A 26,079-nucleotide genomic window follows, 5' to 3' on the forward strand; every position below is an offset into this window, starting at 1 on the left:
ATCTGATCACTACATTTATTGTGTCCTGCTGTCTCAACTGAGTTAGATTGATTGCTAACGAGAGGGGATAAAAATAAAAAATAAAAAATAAAAAAAAAGGGAGATCTAAGAGCTAGCTTTTATAAATGTAGACATACTTTGGGGATGCATTCGTGTAGGGGTGCATTTGTGCACTATTATTCGTGTACATTTATTCAAAGTACTTTTTCTAAGTACTCGGCAGTTATAACATGTCAGTTAGACAGAACAGGAGACAGGTAAGACAAACTAAATCTATTCCCTATTCATTTGGAACAGAACAAATACTCACCATATGTATTTGTATAATCTATATCCTGGCTGCTGCATTCACTCACATTCACCTCCCTTGCATAAACTCTTTACACTCCATCCATATCGGCCCCTCTGTTCTTGCCTCTCCTATGTATAGCACTCATGCTCTGTTCACATTGCTTAACAGCGCAGATCCATTCAGTCCCACCATCCAACTCAAGAGACGCTCTCACAAATCACTTAACCATCTGCTCACTCTTTCTATCCTCCTTCTCCTAGTTGCTGGAGACATCTCTCCCAACCCCGGCCCCCCATGTTATAGCCAGTCAAACCTCCCAATTGCTACACCCAGAAACCCCTCTAACCTTGTTAATATTTCATGCATGCCTTCTGTCTCTTTCAATTGTGCCCATTGGAATTCTCGCTCTGCATGTAATAAACTCTCCTTCATCCATGACTTCTTCCTTTCTAACTCTCTTAATCTCCTGGCTCTTACTGAAAGCTGGATCCAGCAGTCAAACACCACCGCTGCTACTGCTCTTTCATATGGTGGACTACACTTTTCTCATACCCCAAGATCAGACAACAGAGCAGGTGGAGGCGTTGGTCTGCTCCTTTCTCCCAAATGTACCTTCCAAGTTATCCTCCAAGTACCCTCACTTGTATTTCCTTCCTTTGAGGTCCATGCTGTCAGACTCTACGTCCCCTTCTCCATGCGAGTGGCGGTGGTGTATCGTCCTCCCGGACTCAGTTCCTGGATCACTTTGCAACCTGGCTTCCACACTTTCTTTCCTGTGACACCCCCACCCTTATCATGGGTGATTTCAACATCCTCTTTGCTTCTCCCGTCTCCCCATCTGCTTCTCACCTTTTATCTCTAACCTCCTCTTTCGGCCTCTCGCAGCATACTAACTCTCCAACGCATGAAGATGGAAACTCCCTTGACTTGGTCTTCTCCCGGCTTTGCTCAGTGGACAATTTCACAAACTCCCCTCTCCCGCTCTCTGACCCCAACCTTCTTTCATTCTCTATCAAGAACTGCCATCCCGCTCAGATCACCCCCACTTTCCACATTTATAGAAACATACAGGCCATTAACACCCAGAAACTTATGAAGAACTTGCAGTCCTCATTGGCCCCAATCTCCTCCATCTCATTTTCTGATTCTGCTCTGAAGCATTACAATGAAACCCTGCAAAGTGCCCTGGATGAAGCTGCACCTCCTATACATAGAACAACTCAGCACAAATGGCGACAACCGTGGCACACGCTGCAAACACGTTTCCTGCAGCGGTGCTCCAGGTGCGCCGAACGTCTGTGGAGAAAATCTAATCTACCCGAAGATTTCATCCATTATAAGTTCATGCTAAAAACATACAACTCTGCCCTTCACCTCTCCAAACAAACCTATTTCAACACCCTCATCACCTCACTGTCAAATAACCCTAAACGTCTCTTTGACACTTTCCAGTCCCTACTCAACCCAAGAGAGCAGGCCCCAACCACGGATCTCCGCGCTGACGATCTGGCCAATTACTTCAAAGAAAAAATTGACCACATTCGACATGAAATCATCTCCCAATCTCTTCATACCATGCACTGTCCTCCCTCCCCCACTGCATCTAGTTCACTCTCTGACTTTGAACCAGTTACAGAAGAAGTAATCAGGCTCCTTGCATCTTCTTGCCTGACCACTTGCACCAGTGATCCCATTCCGTCACATCTCCTCCAGTCCCTTTCCCCGGCTCTCACCTCTCACCTAACAAAAATATTCAACCTTTCTCTCACTTCCGGTATTTTTCCCTCCTCATTTAAGCATGCCATCATACATCCATTACTTAAAAAACCATCCCTCGACCAAAACTGTGCCGCTAATTATAGACCTGTCTCTAATCTTCCCTTCATCTCTAAACTCCTCGAACGCTTGGTCCACTCCCGTCTTACCCGCTATCTCTCAGATAACTCTCTTGTCGACCCTCTTCAATCTGGCTTCCGCTCTTTACACTCTACTGAAACTGCCCTCACTAAAGTCTCTAATGACCTACTAACAGCTAAATCTAATGGTCACTACTCCATGTTAATTCTCTTCGATCTCTCCGCAGCATTCGATACTGTGGATCATCAGCTCCTCCTCACTATGCTCCGCTCCATCGGCCTCAAGGACACCGTTCTCTCCTGGTTCTCCTCCTATCTCTCTGACCGATCCTTTACTGTATGTTTTGCTGGTTCCTCCTCCTCTCACCTTCCCCTTACTGTTGGGGTTTCTCAAGGATCAGTCCTAGGCCCCCTCCTCTTCTCTTTGTATACTGCCCCTACTGGACAAACAATCAGTAGATTTGGTTTCCAGTACCATCTCTATGCTGATGACACCCAATTAAACACCTCTTCTACTGTTATCACGCCGACCTTTTTAGAAAACACCAGTGATTGTCTTACCGCTGTCTCTAACATCATGTCCTCCCTCTATCTGAAACTGAACCTGTCAAAAACTGAACTCCTCGTGTTCTCTCCCTCTACTAACCTACCTTTGCCTGACATTGCCATCTCCGTGTGCGGTTCCACCATTACTCCAAAGCAACATGCCTGCCTCCTTGGGGTCATCCTTGATTTCGAGCTTTCATTCACCCCCCACATCCGATCACTGGCTCGCTCTTCTTATCTGCATCTCAAAAACATTTCTAGAATTCGCCCTTTTCTTACTTTCGACTCTGCAAAAACTCTTACTGTTTCACTTATTCATTCTCGTCTGGACTATTGTAACTCTCTACTAATCGGCCTCCCTCTTACCAAACTCTCCCCGCTCCAATCTGTCCTGAATGCTGCAGCCAGAATCATATTCCTCACCAAGCGTTACACCGATACCTCTACCTTGTGCCAGTCATTACACTGGTTACCCATCCACTCCAGAATCCAGTACAAAACTACTACCCTCATCCACAAAGCACTCCATGGCTCAGCACCACCCTACATCTCCTCTCTGGTCTCAGTCTACCACCCTACCTGTGCCCTCCGCTCCGCTAATGACCTCAGGTTAGCATCTTCAATAATCAGAACCTCCCACTCCCGTCTCCAAGACTTTACACGTGTTGCGCCGATTCTTTGGAATGCACTACCTAGGTTAATACGATTAATCCCCACAGTTTTAAGCATGCCCTCAAAACTCACTTGTTCAGATCGGCCAACTGCCTCAACGCATTAACCTAACTATCCCTGTGTAGCCTATTTAAAAAAAAAAAAAAAACATAATCAGGTTCCTCGCATCATGTTCTCATACGCTTTATGCAGTTAATAGCCCTCTGTGTCTGTACTGTTACATACTTGGGCAGTTAACTGGTTCATGCAGCATTACATGAACACCCGAGCCTTACACTATGGCTGGTCCAAATAACTAAAGCAATTGTTACCATCCACCTCTCATGTCTTCCCTTTTTCTCATAGATTGTAAGCTTGCGAGCAGGGCCCTCATTCCTCCTGATATCTATTTTGAACTGTGATTTCTGTTATGCTGTAATGTCTATTGTCTGTACAAGTCCCCTCTATAATTTGTAAAGCGCTGCGGAATATGTTGGCGCTATATAAATAAAAATTATTTTATTATTATTATTAGTTATCTGTGTGGATGATACAATCTTATTGGTTCTCCAGTTTGAAGGTTGGGGATTTGCAGGCGGCTCCAGTGCTGTGCACACATGACAGCTCATAGAATGAGGAAGGAATCATATAATGGAAGACATTTTTACAGGAGGATTGAGAGCAAATGGGACCTGACCCACCAGTGGCTTGACCTTGTGAAGGCTGAAATGAGAGAGGGTCGCCGCTTCTCCCAGCACCTATAGCGCAGGTCTAGAATGTTGTGGTTTCCATGGAAACCACAGCCTCTACCACTTAAAGGAGCATTGTGCAAAACCCCGCCATTTGACAGGAGAAGAACAAGAGCTTCAAACAGCTAAGAAAAAAAAGGATATTTCTTTCAGAAGCTGCCGGAGTGTGAAAACTAAACTCAACTTACACAATGCACACTACATACAGAAGCAAAGATAGACAGACAGATAGATAGATAGATAGATAGATAGATAGATAGATAGATAGATAGATAGATAGATAGATAGATAGATAGATAGATGAAAAAAAATAAAGGCAGCACTCCATAGATTTAAGTGAAAAAATGTGGTATATTTCAAATCCACGTGGTGTGGCAATGTTTCGGCTCACACTGAGCCTTTCTCAAGCCTTGAGAAAGGCTCAGTGCTGCCTTCATTTTTTCCTCTGTCTGGTTTGGGACAAGTACTAGATACTTTGTTGAGGAGTCATGCACCCACTTATTGGTATTGTGCTGTTCCATTTTTTTGTATAGATAGATAAATAAATAAAAAGAGAAGAATTAGAGCAGCACAAAAATGCAAAAGAAAGAAAAGGAAAAAAAATCGGGTTCACTGGAAATGGTGTGCTGCCTCCATTTTCTGGATTCCAATAATTGAGGTTTGGTCTATGCCTGGGGCGCTGCTGAGATGGGCTAATAAAAGTAGCTCCTGCTTTTTTCACTGAGAATGGTGGGCTGCCTCCATTTTTCGGATTCATAGATAGAAAGATAGAATTGGTCTGTTCTGCGGGGTAATGAGCCGTGCAGGTGGGAGAATGTTCTATCTCCTTAACCTCTCACTTGAGCGCAGCCGGCATCGTGATGAGACTGAATGAGGTTTGTCTTATCACCTGTCACCCTGCCACACTGGAGATTGACCTGTCTCCTCTGCTCACAATGCATAAAATACATCGCCTCCCTAACTGGGAATCGGCAGACACTCCTGAAGGTTTCCAGTCTTCTTGTCACCTCGTAGTGAACTGATAAACTGCAGTTTCATAGATATTGATCAGGTGGAGCAGCTCCAGCTGTGTGGCGGCGGACGTGCCACACGTAAAATGGTAAATACCTGTTGTCTTGAGCACGCACTTGTACATATCTCGTCAGTTCTGTGTCTTCTGACTGCGGCCTCCACAACAGCTACACAGTGCTGCCTATTTAGGGCCTGTTCACACGTGGCAGATATGCTGTAGATTTTCCAGCTGCAGTTCATCATGAAGAACCTGCTGTTGCGCTGTTACTTTAGAAAAGCCTGGGAAGAGGGACTCAATACTGTCCTTCAACCTAGGTAAACCGGCCTAGACTATCCCTAATCTTGGGTTACTCCTGAAGGTGGAGATGCCTGGTTCTCTTACCTATCTGTGTTGTTACTAAATCCTATGCAGCTTCAACCCTCACCCCAGTGAGAGAAGGGGCAGTCTTATTAGGGGTAACACCAGCTGAACAGACAGGGGCAAACCAAGGCACAATCAAATGACAGGCAAACAAGATAAAATACAAAGGGAAGATGGGTGCACAGTAACGGGGCAGAAAAGCAACACAAAGGAAAGCCAACAAGGGGAAGGAAGAGGTATTCACAACAAACTGCATGCAACAATCTCCAGACAAGAAGAGCGACTCTCCAGAAACACCTTCTACTTCAATGCAGCAAAGAACAGAATGAAGATTCTATTGCTCGCATGGAGGGAAGCCAGACACAGGTTTATATAATGGAAGGGTGTGGTTAAAATAAGCAGCAGGGCCAGTAGATCACGAGGAACTCTAAACCCTTTCCATGTTCAGCTAATCACCACGATCTTCTAATCTCAAATGTCCCAGCAGAATGTGGCACATTCATCACAGCCTCATATGTTAGGGTACTGTCACACTCTGCAACTTTCCAACGATCACGACCAGCGATACGACCTGGCCGTGATCATCGGAAAGTCGTTGTGTGGTCGCTGGAGAGCTGTCACACAGACCGCTCTCCAGCGACCAACGATGCCGAGGTCCCGGGTAACCAGGGTAAACATTGGGTTACTAAGCGCAGGGCCGCGCTTAGTAACCCGATGTTTACCGTGGTTACCAGCGTAAAAGTAAAAAAAAAAAAAAACGTACATACTCACATTCCGGTGTCCTTCAGGTCCCTAGCCGTCTGCTTCCCGCACTGACTGAGTGCCGCCGTAAAGTGAAAGCAGATCACAGCGGTGACGTCGCCGCTGTGATCTGCTCTCACTTTCCGGCCGGCAGTCAGTCAGAGCGGGAAGCAGACGGCAAGGGACCTGACGGACACCGGAATGTGAGTTTGTTTTTTTTTACTTTTACGCTGGTAACCACGGTAAACATCGGGTTACTAAGCGCGGCCCTGCGCTTAGTAACCCGATGTTTACCCTGGTTACAAGCGAACGCATCGTTGGATCGGTGTCACACACAACGATCCAGCGATGACAGCGGGAGATCCAGCGACGAAATAAAGTTCCAAACGATCTGCTACGACGTACGATTCTCAGCAGGGTCCCTGATCGCAGTAGCGTGTCAGACACTGCGATATCGTATGGATATCGCTGGAACGTCACGGATCGTACCGTCGTAGCGACCAAAGTGCCACTGTGTGACAGTACCCTTATAGGCTGACTTGTGCAATCTGAGTATTTGTGTATCCACGTGGCAGATGAGGTTCAGTGATGAAAAACTTAAAGTTATGCAAATGAATATTAATAATTATAATATTAATATTAATAATATTAATAATAGGAGTGTCACTTGTAGGGAAATATGTGAGTGTAATCTGCAGATCTCATATGATTTAGGTTTAGTTAAAGTAGGAGAGTCTCTTGTAAAGAAGGATCTGGTTGTACTTGTAGATCACAGACTCAATAACAGCACGAAAGGTCAATCAGCTGCTTCTAAAGCCAGCAGGATATTGTCAAGTATCATAAGAGGTGCAGACTCGTGGGACAGGGACGGGATACGACCACTTTACAAAGCGTTCGTGTGACCTCCTCTGGAGTATGTAGAGCCACAACACTGATGGGGCATGGGGGAGCTAAGATATGAGAAAAGATTAGTAGAATTGCATTTATTTAGTCTTATGAAGAGACGTCTAAGGGGTGACATGATTAACATGTACAAGTACATAAATGATCCATACAAAAAGTACCGTCAAAAGATGTATCATGACACCCCTCAAAAGACAAGGAGCATTATCTCTGCCTGGAGAAAGAAAGGTTCAATCTCCAGAGAAGACAAGTCTTCTTTAAAATGAGAACTATTAATCTGTAAATTACTGTACCTCAGGAGCCAGTCACAGCATGAACCATTGATGGTTTCAAAAAAGGCTAACCGAATATGGGGGTTTTTTCAGGAGAAAACAACATAATTATTGAAATGTTTAAAGTTCTTTTCTGAATGTTTGTTTCAGTGGATTGACAAATGGGATCAGGAGGGACAGATTAACTCTTCTGGGGTGGATCAGATCATGCTTTAAGGTTGTACATAGCCCCTTCTTTTTATCCTTTCCCATCCCCCGGTTAACCTAAAGAGGTTGTTGACTACTTTAACACCGATGGCCTATCCTTAGGATAGGTCATCAATGTCTGATCAGCCGGGCTTAGACACCTCACAATCAACTGTTATTGGTGGTGGCGGCCACAGGACGAAAGTACTTGGGGAGTTTGCTGTCTACTTGTAGTGGGCAAGGCTTGTTACTAGTACCCTGTAGATGGCCAGCTTCAAAAGTTCTTCTGACTGGTGGCTGCCACCGACACCAGTTATAGCTGATCGGCGGGGGTGCCAGGTGCTTGAACCTGGCCAATCAGACATTGATGACCTATCCTAAGGATAGGTCATCAATGCAAAAGTAGTGGACAACCTTTTTAATTGACATGTGTCTTTTCACTTTTTTCAACATTAACTATGAAACTACTATGATACATATGGGAAATATACACTACTTATTCCCAAGTGAATAAGATGATCGGAGATCACACGGAAAAGGTCAATTAAAAAAGTAAGAATAACCTAGCCTTACTCACAGAGCTGACAGCTTTCTTCCTATGAGTCAGTGACTGTAAAACACCAGAGTCTAGCGCAGAACTGTATGAGCTGATCACAGAGGATTATCTACTCAATTCATAGTCCAAACCCTCGGAGATGTAAGCAGGACTACATACATACAGGGTTTTTTTGCCTATAACAAGAAGCAAAGATTTGAAAAACTGAAACACTGCATATTAGAAAATTACACTTGTCGTACACGTATTTTGGTTAGCATTCCATCAATACACAGGTGGTGTCCACTCCATTGTTACTTATTGGCATCATGAAAAAAAAAATTCATAAAAAAAAGATTCACACTCAAAAATGTACATTGTATAAATGCAAGATTTAGTCAACTTTCTAAACAGTGCCACTCCTGTAAATAGTCGTCTGTGCTGCTGCTTGTGACATAGCTCTGACAGCACACCGATTCTGGATCTGCCCTCTCTCGGCTTCTCAGAACCATGGAGGGCGAGGAGGTTGTATAAAGCAGATTACAGAGTTAACAGGGCAAAAAAACATCTAATTTTGGCTTTAGGCTATGTGCACACGTTGCGGATTAGGCTTAGGAATTTCTGGTGCGGATTCTGCCTCTACTGGCAGAAAACGCACCTGCGTTTTTTTGTGCGGTTCCGCAGCATTTTTTTTGTGCATTCTTGCTGCGGTTTTCTTGTGGATTTGCTGCGGTTTTTACCCCTGTGGTTTTTTATAATGGAGTGGGTACAAAAACGCTGCAGATTCACAAAAAAGAATTGACATGCTATTTCTTCAAAATCGCAGCGTTTCCGCAGCGGATTTTCTGCAAAGTGTGCACAGCATTTTTTTTTTTTCATTGATTTACATTGTACTGTAAATCAATTGCGGATCTGCAGCGTTTCTGCACTGCAAAAAACGCTGCGGATCCACAGCAAATCCGCAACGTGTGCACATACCCTTAGACAGGAAGGAAAGCACACACAGCCAGTCTAGATGACAGTGTGCATCACACAGAGTGTAAGTAGTGGTCAGCATCCAGGGAAAACTCTTTAGAGAGAGGAGGATACACACTCCTCCATGTCTGTAGCACAAAGGAGAAAAGCATGGACTGTACAAGAGGAAACTAGTCCAGTAATCAAACAGTGCTAATACATGAGAGCTAGCGGAGGAAGCCTCCAGGACTCTCAAATTCATGACTGCGTATCGCCAAGATTGGTCCTTAGTGATACCGTAAAGTACCAATCCCAGACCACAATTTCCCAAATTATTCTTCCAACCATTTGAATAAAGACATGAGCACTATTTCTTTGGATAAATTGGCCACAGCGGCCATTTTATTAACAAAACAAACATAAATAACACCACTTATACAATAGTATAAAAACTTGAGGGGAGGGTTCTTGGAGCTAATAAATCGGGCACCAAAAAATAGGCAAAATCCCACACCAACTTTAAAACGAAAACCTTCTTTACCCTCAGCCGTAACCACCAGCTCGAGGGCACCATGTAACCCGTTTTCTGGGCAAACAAACCCCAAAGCTCCAGAGGTAAACTCCCCAACCAGAGCCCGTAAACCAAAGCCAGATCAGCCCCATAAAACACCAACTCCAAGAACCCCACCCTGCGCCAACCAGCCACTGTGACGACGATCCAAGTGAAACCCCAAGGAAAAAGACCTCGTTAAAAAGCCCAATCCCCCCCCCAGCCCAAACCAAAACCCCAAGCCTAGACCCAAAACAAGGGAGGGTGGGTGTCCTTCTCACGTCGCTGTGGTGACAGGTAATGTCCCTTCCCGCACTTTTCCCTACAAAACCCGCCCCCACCTAAAACCACCCCTTTTTCCTTTCCCCCTTGAGCCAATCCCCACTGCCACTGATTAATTTTGAACAATGCTCCCCCACTCCCCTTGGCAACGCGGTCATGGGGGTTTCCGTTCAACTACGTTAATACAGCCCCCCGCTATCCTCATATCCAGCATGTATTACTGCATCGGACATCCCATAAAAGGGAAGTCTGGAACTAGGAGCAGATTGTAACTCCATATCAGGGATTCTGACAATAAGAAATGAAACAAAGAGTATTCATAAACTTTAAAGTTGGGAAAATAAGTATTTGATACACTGCCGATTTTGCAAGTTTTCCCACCTACAAAGAATTGATAGGTCTGTAATTTTTAGCATTGGTACACTTCAACTGTGAGAGGCAGAATCTAGGAAGAAAAAGCAGAAAATCACAATGTATTATTTTAAAATAATTAAATTGCATTTAATTGCATGAAATAAGTATGTGATAACCTACCAACCAGCAAGAATCCAGTCCCTCAACCTGTTATTTTTTCTTTAAGAAGCTCTCCAACTCTGCATTAATTACCTGTATTAATTGTGCCTGTTTTAACTCATTACCTGTATAAAAAGACACCTGTCCACACACTCAGTCAATCACACTTCAACCTGTCCACCATGGCCAAGATCAAAGAGCTGTCTAAGGATGCCAGGGAAAAAACTGTAGACCTGCACAAGGCTGGGATGGGCTACTGCACAATAGGCAAGCAGCTTGGTGAGGAGGCAACAACTGTTGGCACAATTATTAGAGAATGGAAGAAATACAAGATGACTGTCAATCTTTCTTTCTTGGTCTGGGGCTCTATGCAAGATCTTGCCTCAGGGATAAGGATGATTCTGAGGAAGGTAAGGAATCACCCCAGAACTATATAGGAGGACCTAGTTAATGAACTGAAGAGAGCTGGGACCACAGTCTCAAACATGACAGTTAGTAACACATTACGCCGTCATGGATTAAAATCCTGCATGGCACACAAGGTCCCCCTGCACATGTCCGGGCCCGTTTGAAGTTCACAATTGACTATCTAGATAATCCAGAGGAGGCATGGGAAAGGTCATGTGGTCAGATGAGACCAAAATAGAACTTTTTGATATCAACTCCACTCGCTGTGTTTGGAGGAAGAAAAAGGATGAGTACAACCCCAAGAACACCATCCAAACCATGAAGCATGGTGGGGGATACATCATACTTTGGGGACGCTTTTCTGCAAAAGGGACCGGATGACTACACCATTCTGAAGGGAGAATAGATGCGATCAGCGAGATTTTGGCCAACGGCCCCCTTCTCTCAGTAAGAGCATTGAAGATGGGCAGCATGGTGGCTCAGTGGCTAGCACTGCAGCCTTGCAGCACTGGAGTCCTGGGTTCAAATCCCACCAAGGACAACATCTGCAAGGAGTTTGCAGTTTGAGTTTGTGTATGTGTTTGCGTAGGTTTCCTCCGGGTACTCCAGTTTCCTCTTACAATCCAAAGACATACTTATATTTAGAATTTAGATTGTGAGCCCCATTGGGCACAGCAATGATAATGTGTGCAAACTGTAAAGTGCTGCGGAATATGTTAGCGCTATATAAAAATAAAGATTATTATTATTATTGGTTGTGGCTGGTTCTTCCAGCATGACAATGACCCGAAAGCCAGGGCAACTAAGGTGTGGCTCCGTAAGAAGCATTTCAAGGTCCTGGAGTGGCCTAGCCAGTCTCCAGACCTGAACCCAAAACCCAATAAGTCATTTTTGGAGGGAGCAGTGCAGTGTGGGCAAACTTGGTCAAGATCTACAGGAAATGTATGACCTCAGTAATTGCAAACAAAAGTTACTGTACCAAATATTAAGTTGTTTTTCTAAAGTATCAAATACTTATTTCATGCAATAAAATGCAAATTAATTATGTAAAACGCATACAATGTGATTTTCTGGATTTTTTTTACATTCGGTCTCTCACAGTTGGAAGTGTACCTACAATAAAATTACAGTCCTCTCCATTCTTTGTAGGTGAGAAAGCTTACAAAATTGGCAGTGTATCAAATACTTATTTTCCCCACTGTATATATAAGAGAGGGTGAGCACTATCCATGATTAAATGTGTTTGCAGAGAGGATGACTTATTACTAATTTTCTGTCTATAGTGCAATACAAGGGGCATACAAATGTGTCACTGAAGACCTTCTGCAGACAATGAGAAGGAAGACGTCGGGACGGTTGGGAGTAGATAAATGCCACAGTGGTAGTCTAGTGCTTTAAGAAGTGTGATTATGCAACACCTAACAGTTATTAATTAGATTTAAGATACACATTAGATAGATATTGGCCAAATGACCGGCTGACAACTATTTCTCCTAATCTTCCTTTCCCCATTGGCTTAGCGTGCATATGTTTTCAATGGGTAGCAAAAACTATTAAAGCAATAAAAACTGCTTCCAGGCACCTCTGGTGTGGAGATACAACATGCCCAATTTCCCCTCCCCCCCCAATATCAGCCTCCATACACATCATATGGTCAATTGTTCCCACCTATTGTGTAAGAGCATCCTGGAGTATAGGTGCAGTTCAGGAGACATCCTTCAGCGACTGGCTACATTATCGTATTATGATAACAGTTAATAATAAGTATCAAATTCTATCAGTGTATGGCTGACACGAAGATCATTGGTCTGACTAATGACCACTGCAGCTTTCTCCTCCGCAGTCTGATGGGGTAGCTGAGTCTGCTGCTGTAGCTCTATGGATATGTCCACATTGGATGTATATTCAGTGCATAAAAACTGCTGCAGACTTTGCCGTAAATGTTTGCAAATGGTGAAATTAATGAGATTAGAAGATTGTGGCGATTAGCTGAACATAGGTCCTCTTTAAATCCTCACAGTGATTCATGAGTTAACAGGTTTCTTGTGGCATGGAAAGGGTTTACAGTTCCTTGTGATCTATTGGCTGTGCTGCTTATTGAAACCACACCCTTCCATTATATAAACCTGTGTCTGGCTTCCCTCCATGCCAACAATAGAATGTTCATTCTGTTCTTTGCTGCATTGAAGAAGAAACTGTTTCTGGAGAGTCACTCTTGTCGTCTTGAGATTATGGCATGTGGTTTGTTGTGAATTCCTCTTCCTTCCCCTTGTTGGCGTTCATTCGTGTTGCTTTTCTGCCCTGTTACTATGGTCCCATCTTCTCTTTGTATTTTTTCATCCTGTGTGCATGTGGTTTGTGCCTTGCTTTGCCCATGTCTGCCCAATTGGTCTTACCCTTTTCACCCATGCAACTTCCTTAACTGGGGGAAGGGTGAAAGCTGCATAGGATTTTGTCGCAGCACAGAGAGGTAGGAGAACCAGGCATCTCCACCTTCAGGAGTAACCCCAAGATTAGGGATAGTCTACGGTTTACCTAGATTGAAGGACAGTATGGGGTTCCTCTTCCCCGGCTTTTCTAAAGTCATAGCGTAACAGCAGGTTCTTCATTGTAAACTGCAGCAGGAAAATCTACAGCGTATCTGCCACGTGTGAACAGGCCCAAAATAGACAGCACTGTGGAGGCCGCAGTCAGAAGACACAGAACTGAGAACGAGATATGTACAAGTGCGTGCTCAAGACAACAGGTATTTACCGTTTTACGTGTGGCACGTCAGCCGCCACACAGCTGGAGCCGCTCCACCTGATCAATATCTATGAAACTGAAGTTTATCAGTTCTCTACGAGGTGACAAGAAGACTGGAAATCTTCAGGAGTGTCTGCCGATTCCCAGTTAGGGAGGCGATGTATTTTATGCATTGTGAGCAGAGGAGACAGGTCAATCTCCTGTGTGGCAGGGTGACAGGTGATAAGACAAACCTCATTCAGTCTCATCACGATGCCGGCTGCGCTCAAGTGAGAGGTTAAGGAGATAGAACATTCTCCCACCTGCACGGCTCATTACCCCGCAGAACAGACCAATTCACACCAGCGGACACATGTGGAATCTATTTTTCCCAGTAGCTTCAGAATAGAAGGTGATTTCTGCATCGCTCAGGTACTAAGGGGAATATATATTCATACGTGGCTCTGGTAAAGGCAAAGACACATCAAACAGATGGCAGCTGAATTGTGTCCACCATGTGTAACCATCTCATAAAGGAGCAGCAGTCACTAATCCACAGGCATTGCCAGAAAGAGTAAACTGGCAGGCTCTTACATCACAAGGCAACAGACACACACGGTATTCCTACTTGGGCACTTTCGTCTTGCTCACTTATGCACTTCATATATGTAACTGTTTGGATAAAGACCTGGGAGGGTCAAAACGTCATCACTGCGGCCTACTGCATGAATCTGTTTATATATATATATATATATATATATATATATATATATCTCTACTATGAATTTATTATACCCCTGATGAAGCTAATATAATAGCGGAACGTGTGTCAGATCCTCTTGGTCTTGGTTAGTGCACCCTATTTAGCCTTATTAGTAGTGTTGAGCATTCCGATACCGCAAGTATCGGGTATCGGCCGATACTTGCGGGTATCGGAATTCCGACACCGAGATCCGATACTTTTGTGGTATCGGGTATCGGTATCGAAACAACATTAATGTAAAAATGTGTAAAAGAGAGAATTAAAATAAAAAATATTGCTATACTCACCTCTCCGACGCAGCCTGCACCTTACCGAGGGAAGCGGCAGCGTTCTTTGTTTAAAATTCGCGCTTTTCTTTCCTTTACGTGAAGTCCCGGCTTGTGATTGGTTGCGTCGCAGTCACATGGGCGACGCAACCAATCACAGCAAGCCGTGACGTAATTTCAGGTCCTTAAGGATTTTAAAATTACGTCCCGGCTTTGTGATTGGTTGCGTCGCAGTCACATGGGCGACGCAACCAATCACAGCAAGCCGTGACGTAATTTCAGGCCCTTAAGGATTTTAAAATTACGTCCCGGCTTTGTGATTGGTTGCGTCGCAGTCACATGGGCGACGCAACCAATCACAAGCCGTGACGTCACGGGAGGCTGGACACGCGCGCATTTTAAAATGCGCGCTTGTCCAGCCTCCCGTGACGTCCCGGCTTGTGATTGGTTGCATCGCGGTCAACCAATCACAAGCCGGGAGGCTGGACACGCGCGCATTTTAAAATGGCTTCCCGGCTTGTGATTGGTTGACAGCGACGCAACCAATCACAAGCCGGGACGTCACGGGAGGCTGGACTCGCGCGCATTTTAAAATGCGCGCGTGTCCAGCCTCCCGGCTTGTGATTGGTTGACAGCGACGCAACCAATTACAAGCCGGGACGTCACGGGAGGCTGGACTCGCGCGCATTTTAAAATGCGCGCGTGTCCAGCCTCCCGTGACGTCACGGCTTGTGATTGGTTGCGTCGCCCATGTGACTGCGACGCAACCAATCACAAAGCCGGGACGTAATTTTAAAATCCTTAAGGACCTGAAATTACGTCACGGCTTGCTGTGATTGGTTGCGTCGCCCATGTGACTGCGACGCAACCAATCACAAAGCCGGAGCGTAATTTTAAAATACTGAATGACCTGAAATTACGTCACGGCTTGCTGTGATTGGTTGCGTTGCGGTCACATGGGCGGCACGCGACCAATCACAAGCCGGGACTTCACGTAAGGAAAGAAAAGCGCGAATTTTAAGCAAACAACGCTGCCGGTTCCCTCGCTGAGGTCCAGGCTGCGTCGGAGAGGTGAGTATAGCAATATTTTTTATTTTAATTCTTTATTTTACACATTTATATGGATCCCAGGGCCTGAAGGAGAGTTTCCTCTCCTTCAGACCCTGGGAACCATCAGGAATACCGTCCGATACTTGAGTCCCATTGACTTGTATTGGTATCGGGTATCGGTATCGGATTGGATCCGATACTTTGCCGGTATCGGCCGATACTTTCCGATACCGATACTTTCAAGTATCGGACGGTATCGCTCAACACTACTTATTAGGTCTTCAGATAATGTGGTCTCCCCCTACATGGCTATCATGCAAAGGTTTTTTCAAATTTGTCGGGGAACGGTGCAATGTATGCGAATTTGCAGATAATAAGAGAAAAACCTTGGCTCTTCCCCGAAGTCCCACACTTAATATTAGTTCTTTCATAAATTGTGACTCAATTACCCTATGACTAAGGGCACTCATGTGCCAGAAATGCGTTGGGTTTTGGTTCAAGAATTTTTAATGTTTTGAGTTCCAAATAAAATTTAATTTTATACTATCTGGATGGTCGTGCTGAACTTCACTCCTCCCTCCTCCTCCACTGCTTCTATTTGGCTGTAATGTGCGCCAATTTGGGCAATACTCACTTGTTGGGCCTCTTTTGAGGGTAACGCGTGTATCTGTCTTTATGTCTGACACTTGTGTATTCTCTATTTAGGTTGGCTTCATCATTTTGACTCGGTCTTTATTAAGGGTTTGTCCATTACTTGGACACACCTCTCTCAAATTCTGTAAGCCTCAGTGTAATAAAAAAACAAACAAAATAATGGACACTCAACTGTTGCCCCAGCACCGTTGCAGCAATGTCGGGGCCGGGTCTGCTGGCACTTGTGTAACAATGACTAAATCAGCATCTCCTAGCGGGCAGCTCAACGCACCCGACCACTTGGGCAAAACTCGGACATCAGAGGGGATTTGCTGCAGTGCTCACATAACAATTGCATGCGAGTGCCATCAGACTCAGCATCTCTGCGGGAGAGGAGAATCGGTCACTTTTTTATTATTTTACGTAGGGTAAAGCATATAACAAGGTGAGGTCCAAGTAGTGGTCACACTCTTTAATTCACACTCTTTAATTTGATATGATCTTCATTGGGGCAGGGTGTATGATTATATACATTATCGGATATCCTGATGAGACTGATGTCGGCTGACAGTTGTGTGTGGGTTCCTCCCGCCTCTCTGCTGATAAATGAAGTGGCGGGAGACACCGATACAGTATGTCTGACTTCGGACTGACTCTCTTTTATTTTCCCATAGGAGTCGGCACTGCTCCCCAGAGAGCACACAGCGGAGCGCTCCCGTGTATGGAGGAATAGCTGTCAGTCAAACAATCGTTCATCTGATAACGATCTAATGCCATTCCATGTGGCTTAATTTGCTATTTTATGTGTATTTAGCATTTAAATGTATATAAATGGCGATAACCTGTGACTTATACGTAGTGGGCTTTTTCTATATCATGTATAATTGTTTACCTCCTAAGATCCTTCCCACGACCCTAGATTGCGGCCGGACTGTGCCCAAGACCACACGTCTGTCTGACTGCAGGTATAAGCCGTTTGATGGTCATGGCTCCGTGGTTTCGCAGATGAACGGCAGCTTTGCTTTCACCCTTAAATTGCTTTTCGCTCCAATTTATTGTAAAACTGCAGCGATCCCCCTGTCGGAGCGGTGTCTGCCGCCTCGTAGCAATTGTACAGAGGCAACGTGTGAACCCAGAGTGACAGATTAGTGCCGTTGATAATGGCGGCCTGGGTATATACATAAATATATCCATTAGCTAACAGCAAGTAGAAACCTGGAAACTGCAGAAGGATTAAAAACCTGAAGGCAAAAATCATAAGAGGATATGGAGACAGCAACAAAGTGAACGGGAGCGGCGCGGCCATAGTGAGGGATCGGGCTAATGCACAAGACAGATTCTACAGAGGCAGAGTATGATGGGCGCTCAGACATGACACCGACTGACAGCCGCACCACAGAAGCCGCTGCAGGAAATCCGCCATCCAGTCCATAGGACATTATGAGCCTGGGCCCACAGCAAAGCGTCTCTGTGTCACCGGCAGAGACACCCTACATTAGGTGCATTCACACCTTGTCGTCACAGTGGAATTTCTGGCCATGGAATGATAGAATCCGCTTCAGTTTTGAAAAAAAAATAATGTGGAATTTTACTACAATTTAGCTATAATATCTAGATGGGAGAATAATCTACATGAATCCACAACTTGCTGCGTGATTTCACACGTGAGCTACAGAGAACATGTCGGAGCAGGATCTTGCATTTCATTCCAATGTTACTGTCTGGGATGTGCGTTCTGTGCAGCCATCATTTGGTTGGTTCCGTTACCTGCCCCTCTGCAGCAGGTGATGGGAGGACTGGCCGAGCTCCGGGACCCTTCTCCTCACACAATGTCCGGGCTGGCAGGCAGCGTGTGCTTATTATGGGTGTGCAGACATGGCGGTATTAATGAAATGCCATGCTGGCTGTGCCATATGCTCTGACTCATCCTACACGCCTGGAGCGCACGCAGCCACGTTGGTAAAGGACAGAGACCTCGATTTTCTGTCCTCCAGGCTCTGCTGGGAGATGGGATTGTTTTTGCCAAGAAAAAAAAAACGTAGTCACTACAGATTGTGCAATGAGGAGCTGCTAACAATGGGCAGACGTAACCATCAGCGTCAGGGGACTGTGGGGACAGAAGCTGGGGGTTATGAGCACTGGCCTGTCACAGTCTGTGTCCAAGCTCCAAATAGTCTATGGATGGAAGTGCTACCTACTAGTTTACCTATTAAAGGGCTCCTCTCCTCATCATAAAGGGGGACAATTGAAATGTCATTTGTAACAACAAGCGACTTTGTAATTTACCGCTTATTGAAAATCCTTTCTGTTCTCCAGAACTGATGGATTTTTCACTATATAGTGTACACAGTTTGTTGTCTAGGTAACCAGCCACTGCTGTGGTCTATCAGAGGTGGCTGGTTCCGACCCCCATCATGCCAGGAGGCAGAGGAGCAGTGCACTACTGAATGGTGATCAGAATATCCCTCCTGATCCAGGATCATTAAAAACAGCGCCACACCCATATCCAGGCTGTGTCTGGTACTGCAGCTCAACGTGTCTGAGCCGCAATATCACACACAACCTGTAGAGAGGTGTGGTGCTGGATTCAGGAAGAAAGCAGACATGTTTTCCTACTCCTAAAAAAAAACAACAAGGAATAAAGCTCATAATAATTACTACACTGCTCCAATTAATGTATTGACTTATCATGTTTACTTATACTCTAATCACACCCAATGCTGCATTTACATAGAACAGTGCATTATGGGAGTCACATGGAGCTGCATCATCATATGGCTGATACTGGAAGTAACACTTCTCTATAAGTGGCAGCAATGGGATGGAGAATGCAGCACTGGATGTGTCTGGAGTACAAGATGACTAAGTAAAATAGCTTTCAAGGTAACCTGTCATACGAAAAGATCTATTCTCTAAATCAGGTTTTTCCTTTAAAATTGTTTTTAAAAATTTGGCAAGGTTTTATTTTCTATATCACAATCTTTACAAAAAATATCTATTAGAAATCTTATGATTTTCACATCGGTCACTGAGGCTTTTCTAGACTCTAAATTTCAGGAAATTCAAATGTACATTAGCAGCAACAGACTGACTATTGTAGTTAAGCCTCTAATGAGCAAGTGCAAAAGTCATTGTGAAGGGAAGGAGAGGAGGTGAGCTGCGACATCACCTATTGTGATTTGTGGACACTTATCAGCTGTGTAAAGAGGTGTTACCAGACATTGTACAGGAGGAGGTGAGCTGTGACATCACCTATTGTGAATGGTGGATCCTTTGTTATCAGCTGTATATAGAATTGTTATCATTCATTGTACATGAGGAGGAGGTGAGCTGTGATATCACCTATTGTGAATGGTGGATCCTGTGTTATCTACTGAATATAGAGGAGTTATCAGTAATTGTACAGGAGGAGGAGGTGAGCTGTGAAATCACCTATTGTGAATGGTGGATCCTTTGTTATCAGCTGTATATAGAATTGTTATCATTCATTATACATGAGGAGGAGGTGAGCTCTGATATCACCTACTGTGAATGGTGGATCCTGTGTTATCTACTGAATATAGAGGAGTTATCAGTAATTGTACAGGAGGAGGAGGTGAGCTGTGAAATCACCTATTGTGAATGGTGGATCCTTTGTTATCAGCTGTATATAGAATTGTTATCATTCATTGTACAGGAGGAGGAGGAGGTGAGCTCTGATATCACCTATTGTGAATGGTGCACCTGTGTTATCAGCTGTATATAGAGGAGTTATCAGTAATTGTACAGGAGGAGGTGAGCTGTGAAATCACCTATTGTGAATGGTGGATCCTTTGTTATCAGCTGTATATAGAATTGTTATCATTCATTGTACAGGAGGAGGAGGAGGTGAGCTCTGATATCACCTATTGTGAATGGTGCACCTGTGTTATCAGCTGTATATAGAGGAGTTATCAGTAATTGTACAGGAGGAGGTGAGCTGTGAAATCACCTATTGTGATTTGTGGACATTTATCAGCTGTGTAAAGAGGTGTTTGTACAGGAGGAGGTGAGCTGTGAAATCACTTATTATGAATGGTGGATCCTTTGTTATCAGCTGTATATAGAGATGTTGTACAGGAGGAGGAGGTGAGCTGTGCTGTGATATCAACTACTGTGAATGATGGATCCTTTGTTATCAGCTGTATATAGAGGTGTTATCAGTCATTGTACAGGCGGAGGAGGTGAGCTCTGATATCTACTGTGAATGGTGGCTCCTGTGTCATCAGCTGTATATAGAGATGTTGTACATGAGGAGGAGAGCCCTGATATCACCTATTGTGAATGGTGGATCCTGTGTTATCAGCTGTATATAGAGGCGTTATCAGACATAGTACAGGAGGAGGTGAGCTGTGATATCATCTGTTGTGAATCCTGTGTTATTAGCTGTGTATAGAGGTGCTATCCAATATCAGACATTGTTATCCTGCCTCTGATGATAAGGGAAACTGCTGTAAACTCTTTCTGAAAGAACATGAAGGCACGAGTCTAAAATAGCCCAGCGGCCACTGTGAAAACTGCAGGATTACTAATCTTTTTCTTTTTTTTTTTTTAAATAAATATCATGATTGGTAAATAAAAAAATACATGCAAAACAAAAACCTTATTTAAACAGCAGATCACTTTCTAATGACACATTCCCTTTAAATACAATGACACATAAGTTTCAGCCGGACCGTGGGCTCGGGGGTCCTGTAAATCTGTCCTTTTTGGTGATCTGAATGCATCTGTTGCTTCTAGATGTGCAACATAATTTGCTTTCGGAATGGAGGTTTGTAAGTAAATCATCATCATCGCGGTTTCCTGGTGATAGCAATCTCTGGGCGCTCTGCAGAACATCAGAAAGCCTGCCTGCATTATATAATGGAAACCATTGCAGCATGGCCATGTTTTATTGATGTACCTGCGTAATGAATGGGTTATGACATCTGCCTGGCCTCGCCGGAGACAGGGCTGAGGAGCAGAAACAGCGAGCGAGCAAAGTCTACAACGTGTGCCAAAGAAACGGACTGGAATCAAAATTATACAGCACAGCGGAGAGAAATGCATTCAGTGCAGCGCCAGGAAGATTAAAGGGAATGAAACCCAACCGAGTAACCGGAGCACGGCGAGAACATTGTCTGCAGGAGGAGAGGAGCGCCAGGTACCAGGCATCAAGCACTGCTCAGAAACACAGAGAATGGCCTGATACCTGGCAAAGAAAGACACGAGCGCAAATTACTGTAATCCATTAGAAAGACACAAAAGAAGAAGAAAAATAATAATCAGAAAGCAATGAGATGAATTAATCAGAAATGCTACCACAGAGATATACTAAAGAAAAACTGTAACAGGAGGACAAAAATCCACCACATACATTAGATACTGTGAATATCTAGATCAGCAGTGACATCACTGAGAATGCTTCCTATCCATCACTAGAGATCAGCGGTGACATCACTGAGAATACCTCCTATCCATCACTAGAGATCAGCGGTGACATCACTGAGAATACCTCCTATCCATCACTAGAGATCAGCGGTGACATCACTGAGAATACCTCCTATCCATCACTAGAGATCAGCGGTGACATCACTGAGAATGCCTCCTATCCATCACTAGAGATCAGCGGTGACATCACTGAGAATGCTTCCTATCCATCACTAGAGATCAGCGGTGACATCACTGAGAATACCTCCTATCCATCACTAGAGATCAGCGGTGACATCACTGAGAATGCCTCCTATCCATCACTAGAGATCAGCGGTGACATCACTGAGAATGCCTCCTATCCATCACTACAGATCAGCTGTGACATCACTGAGAATGCTTCCTATCCATCACTAGAGATCAGCGGTGACATCACTGAGAATGCCTCCTATCCATCACTACAGATCAGCTGTGACATCACTGAGAATGCCTCCTATCCATCACTAGAGATCAGCGGTGACATCACTGAGAATGCCTCCTATCCATCACTAGAGATCAGCGGTGACATCACTGAGAATGCCTCCTATCCATCACTAGAGATCAGCGGTGACATCACTGAGAATGCTTCCTATCCATCACTAGAGATCAGCGGTGACATCACTGAGAATACCTCCTATCCATCACTAGAGATCAGCGGTGACATCACTGAGAATGCCTCCTATCCATCACTAGAGATCAGCGGTGACATCACTGAGAATGCCTCCTATCCATCACTACAGATCAGCTGTGACATCACTGAGAATGCTTCCTATCCATCACTAGAGATCAGCGGTGACATCACTGAGAATACCTCCTATCCATCACTAGAGATCAGCGGTGACATCACTGAGAATGCCTCCTATCCATCACTAGAGATCAGCGGTGACATCACTGAGAATGCCGCCTATCCATCACTAGAGATCAGCGGTGACATCACTGAGAATGCCTCCTATCCATCACTAGAGATCAGCGGTGACATCACTGAGAATGCCGCCTATCCATCACTAGAGATCAGCGGTGACATCACTGAGAATGCCTCCTATCCATCACTACAGATCAGCGGTGACATCACTGAGAATGCCGCCTATCCATCACTAGAGATCAGCGGTGACATCACTGAGAATGCCACCTATCCATCACTAGAGATCAGCGGTGACATCACTGAGAATGCCTCCTATCCATCACTAGAGATCAGCGGTGACATCACTGAGAATGCTTCCTATCCATCACTAGAGATCAGCGGTGACATCACTGAGAATGCCACCTATCCATCACTAGAGATCAGCGGTGACATCACTGAGAATGCCTCCTATCCATCACTACAGATCAGCTGTGACATCACTGAGAATGCCGCCTATCCATCACTAGAGATCAGCGGTGACATCACTGAGAATGCTTCCTATCCATCACTAGAGATCAGCGGTGACATCACTGAGAATGCCTCCTATCCATCACTAGAGATCAGCGGTGACATCACTGAGAATGCCGCCTATCCATCACTAGAGATCAGCGGTGACATCACTGAGAATGCCTCCTATCCATCACTAGAGATCAGCGGTGACATCGCTGAGAGTGCCTCCTATCCATCACTAGAGATCAGCGGTGACATCACTGAGAATGCCTCCTATCCATCACTAGAGATCAGCGGTGACATCACTGAGAATGCCTCCTATCCATCACTAGAGATCAGCGGTGACATCACTGAGAATGCCCCCTATCCATCACTAGAGATCAGCGGTGACATCACTGAGAATGCCGCCTATCCATCACTAGAGATCAGCGGTGACATCGCTGAGAATGCCTCCTATCCATCACTAGAGATCAGCGGTGACATCGCTGAGAGTGCCTCCTATCCATCACTAGAGATCAGCGGTGACATCACTGAGAATGCCTCCTATCCATCACTAGAGATCAGCGGTGACATCACTGAGAATGCCGCCTATCCATCACTAGAGATCAGCGGTGACATCACTGAGAATGCCTCCTATCCATCACTAGAGATCAGCGGTGACCTCACTGAGAATGCCACCTATCCATCACTAGAGATCAGCAGTGACATCACTGAGAATGCCGCCTATCCATCACTAGAGATCAGCGGTGACCTCACTGAGAATGCCACCTATCCATCACTAGAGATCAGCAGTGACATCACGGAGAATGCCTCCTATCCATCACTAGAGATCAGCGGTGACATCACTGAGAATGCCTCCTATCCATCACTAGAGATCAGCGGTGCCATCACTGAGAATGCCGCCTATCCATCACTAGAGATCAGCGGTGACATCACTGAGAATGCCTCCTATCCATCACTAGAGATCAGCGGTGACATCACTGAGAATGCCGCCTATCCATCACTAGAGATCAGCGGTGACATCACTGAGAATGCCTCCCATCCATCACTAGAGATCAGCGGTGACATCACTGAGAATGCCTCCTATCCATCACTAGAGATCAGCGGTGACATCACTGAGAATGCCTCCTATCCATCACTAGAGATCAGCGGTGACATCACTGAGAATGCCTCCTATCCATCACTAGAGATCAGCGGTGACATCACTGAGAATGCCTCCTATCCATCACTAGAGATCAGCGGTGACATCACTGAGAATGCCTCCCATCCATCACTAGAGATCAGCGGTGACATCACTGAGAATGCCTCCCATCCATCACTAGAGATCAGCGGTGACATCACTGAGAATGCCGCCTATCCATCACTAGAGATCAGCGGTGACATCACTGAGAATGCCGCCTATCCATCACTAGAGATCAGCGGTGACATCACTGAGAATGCCTCCCATCCATCACTAGAGATCAGCGGTGACATCACTGAGAATGCCTCCTATCCATCACTAGAGATCAGCGGTGACATCACTGAGAATGCCGCCTATCCATCACTAGAGATCAGCGGTGACATCACTGAGAATGCCGCCTATCCATCACTAGAGATCAGCGGTGACATCACTGAGAATGCCGCTTATCCATCACTAGAGATCAGCGGTGACATCACTGAGAATGCCTCCCATCCATCACTAGAGATCAGCGGTGACATCACTGAGAATGCCTCCTATCCATCACTAGAGATCAGCGGTGACATCACTGAGAATGCCTCCTATCCATCACTAGAGATCAGCGGTGACATCACCGAGAATGCCGCCTATCCATCACTAGAGATCTACAGTGACATCACCGAGAATGCCGCCTATCCATCACTAGAGATCAGCGGTGACATCACTGAGAATGCCTCCCATCCATCACTAGAGATCAGCGGTGACATCACTGAGAATGCCTCCCATCCATCACTAGAGATCAGCGGTGACATCACTGAGAATGCCGCCTATCCATCACTAGAGATCAGCGGTGACATCACTGAGAATGCCGCCTATCCATCACTAGAGATCAGCAGTGACATCACTGAGAATGCCGCCTATCCATCACTAGAGATCAGCGGTGACATCACTGAGAATGCCTCCTATCCATCACCAGAGATCAGCGGTGACATCACTGAGAATGCCTCCTATCCATCACTAGAGATCAGCGGTGACATCACTGAGAATGCCTCCTATCCATCACTAGAGATCAGCGGTGACATCACTGAGAATGCCTCCTATCCATCACTAGAGATCAGCGGTGACATCACTGAGAATGCCGCCTATCCATCACTAGAGATCAGCGGTGACATCACTGAGAATGCCTCCTATCCATCACTAGAGATCAGCGGTGCCATCACTGAGAATGCCTCCTATCCATCACTAGAGATCAGCGGTGACATCACTGAGAATGCCTCCTATCCATCACTAGAGATCAGCGGTGACATCACTGAGAATGCCGCCTATCCATCACTAGAGATCAGTGAGAATGAAGCCTACCACCATTAAAAGTCTCAGACTTGAGTTACATAGATAATGTAGTAAACTTCCCGATTTTCTGCTTCTTCCTAGATGTTCGCTCTCCTTTTTATTACTGTTCCTCAATCCTTGTGACTGGAGAAGGCCGTTGTAGCCAAAGATTAGATGGCTTTTTTAAGCAATCCTGAAGACTTGGAAGAAGTGATTTCAGTCTCAAATCTTTTGATACAAGAACAGGTTTAATTTAGTCGCTCCCAGAAGCTCTTGATAAGGGCGAGTGTTGTAGATTGTGTGGCACAATAAGCCGGACACACATTATAGCGTGAACAAATAAATTAAGTCGTCCTATGATGTTCACAATCGCTGCTCGAGGACCTGAAGTAAAGGCTTAAGGTCGCAGACCTGTATGTGTACGCCATGAATAAGCCGCCATTTAATAATTCACTGAGATCTGCGAGTCTGGCGATTATCACAAAAGGCAGAAGAGCCACAGAATGGCAGGAGTCCCGCAGAGACCGATGC

The 26,079-nt window shown here is 45.1% G+C and overlaps 1 protein-coding gene across 2 annotated transcripts in view; it reads right to left on the minus strand.

The window, feature by feature from the left end:
- The window catches only part of DIPK1B (divergent protein kinase domain 1B), a 186,426-nt gene that overhangs the window by 50,654 nt on the left and 109,693 nt on the right, over positions 1 to 26,079 (minus strand). The gene's annotated exons all lie outside the window — the stretch shown is intronic.

The sequence above is a fragment of the Ranitomeya variabilis genome, chromosome 2 (genome assembly GCF_051348905.1).
Source record: "Ranitomeya variabilis isolate aRanVar5 chromosome 2, aRanVar5.hap1, whole genome shotgun sequence".
In the NCBI taxonomy this organism is placed as follows: Eukaryota; Metazoa; Chordata; class Amphibia; order Anura; family Dendrobatidae; genus Ranitomeya; species Ranitomeya variabilis.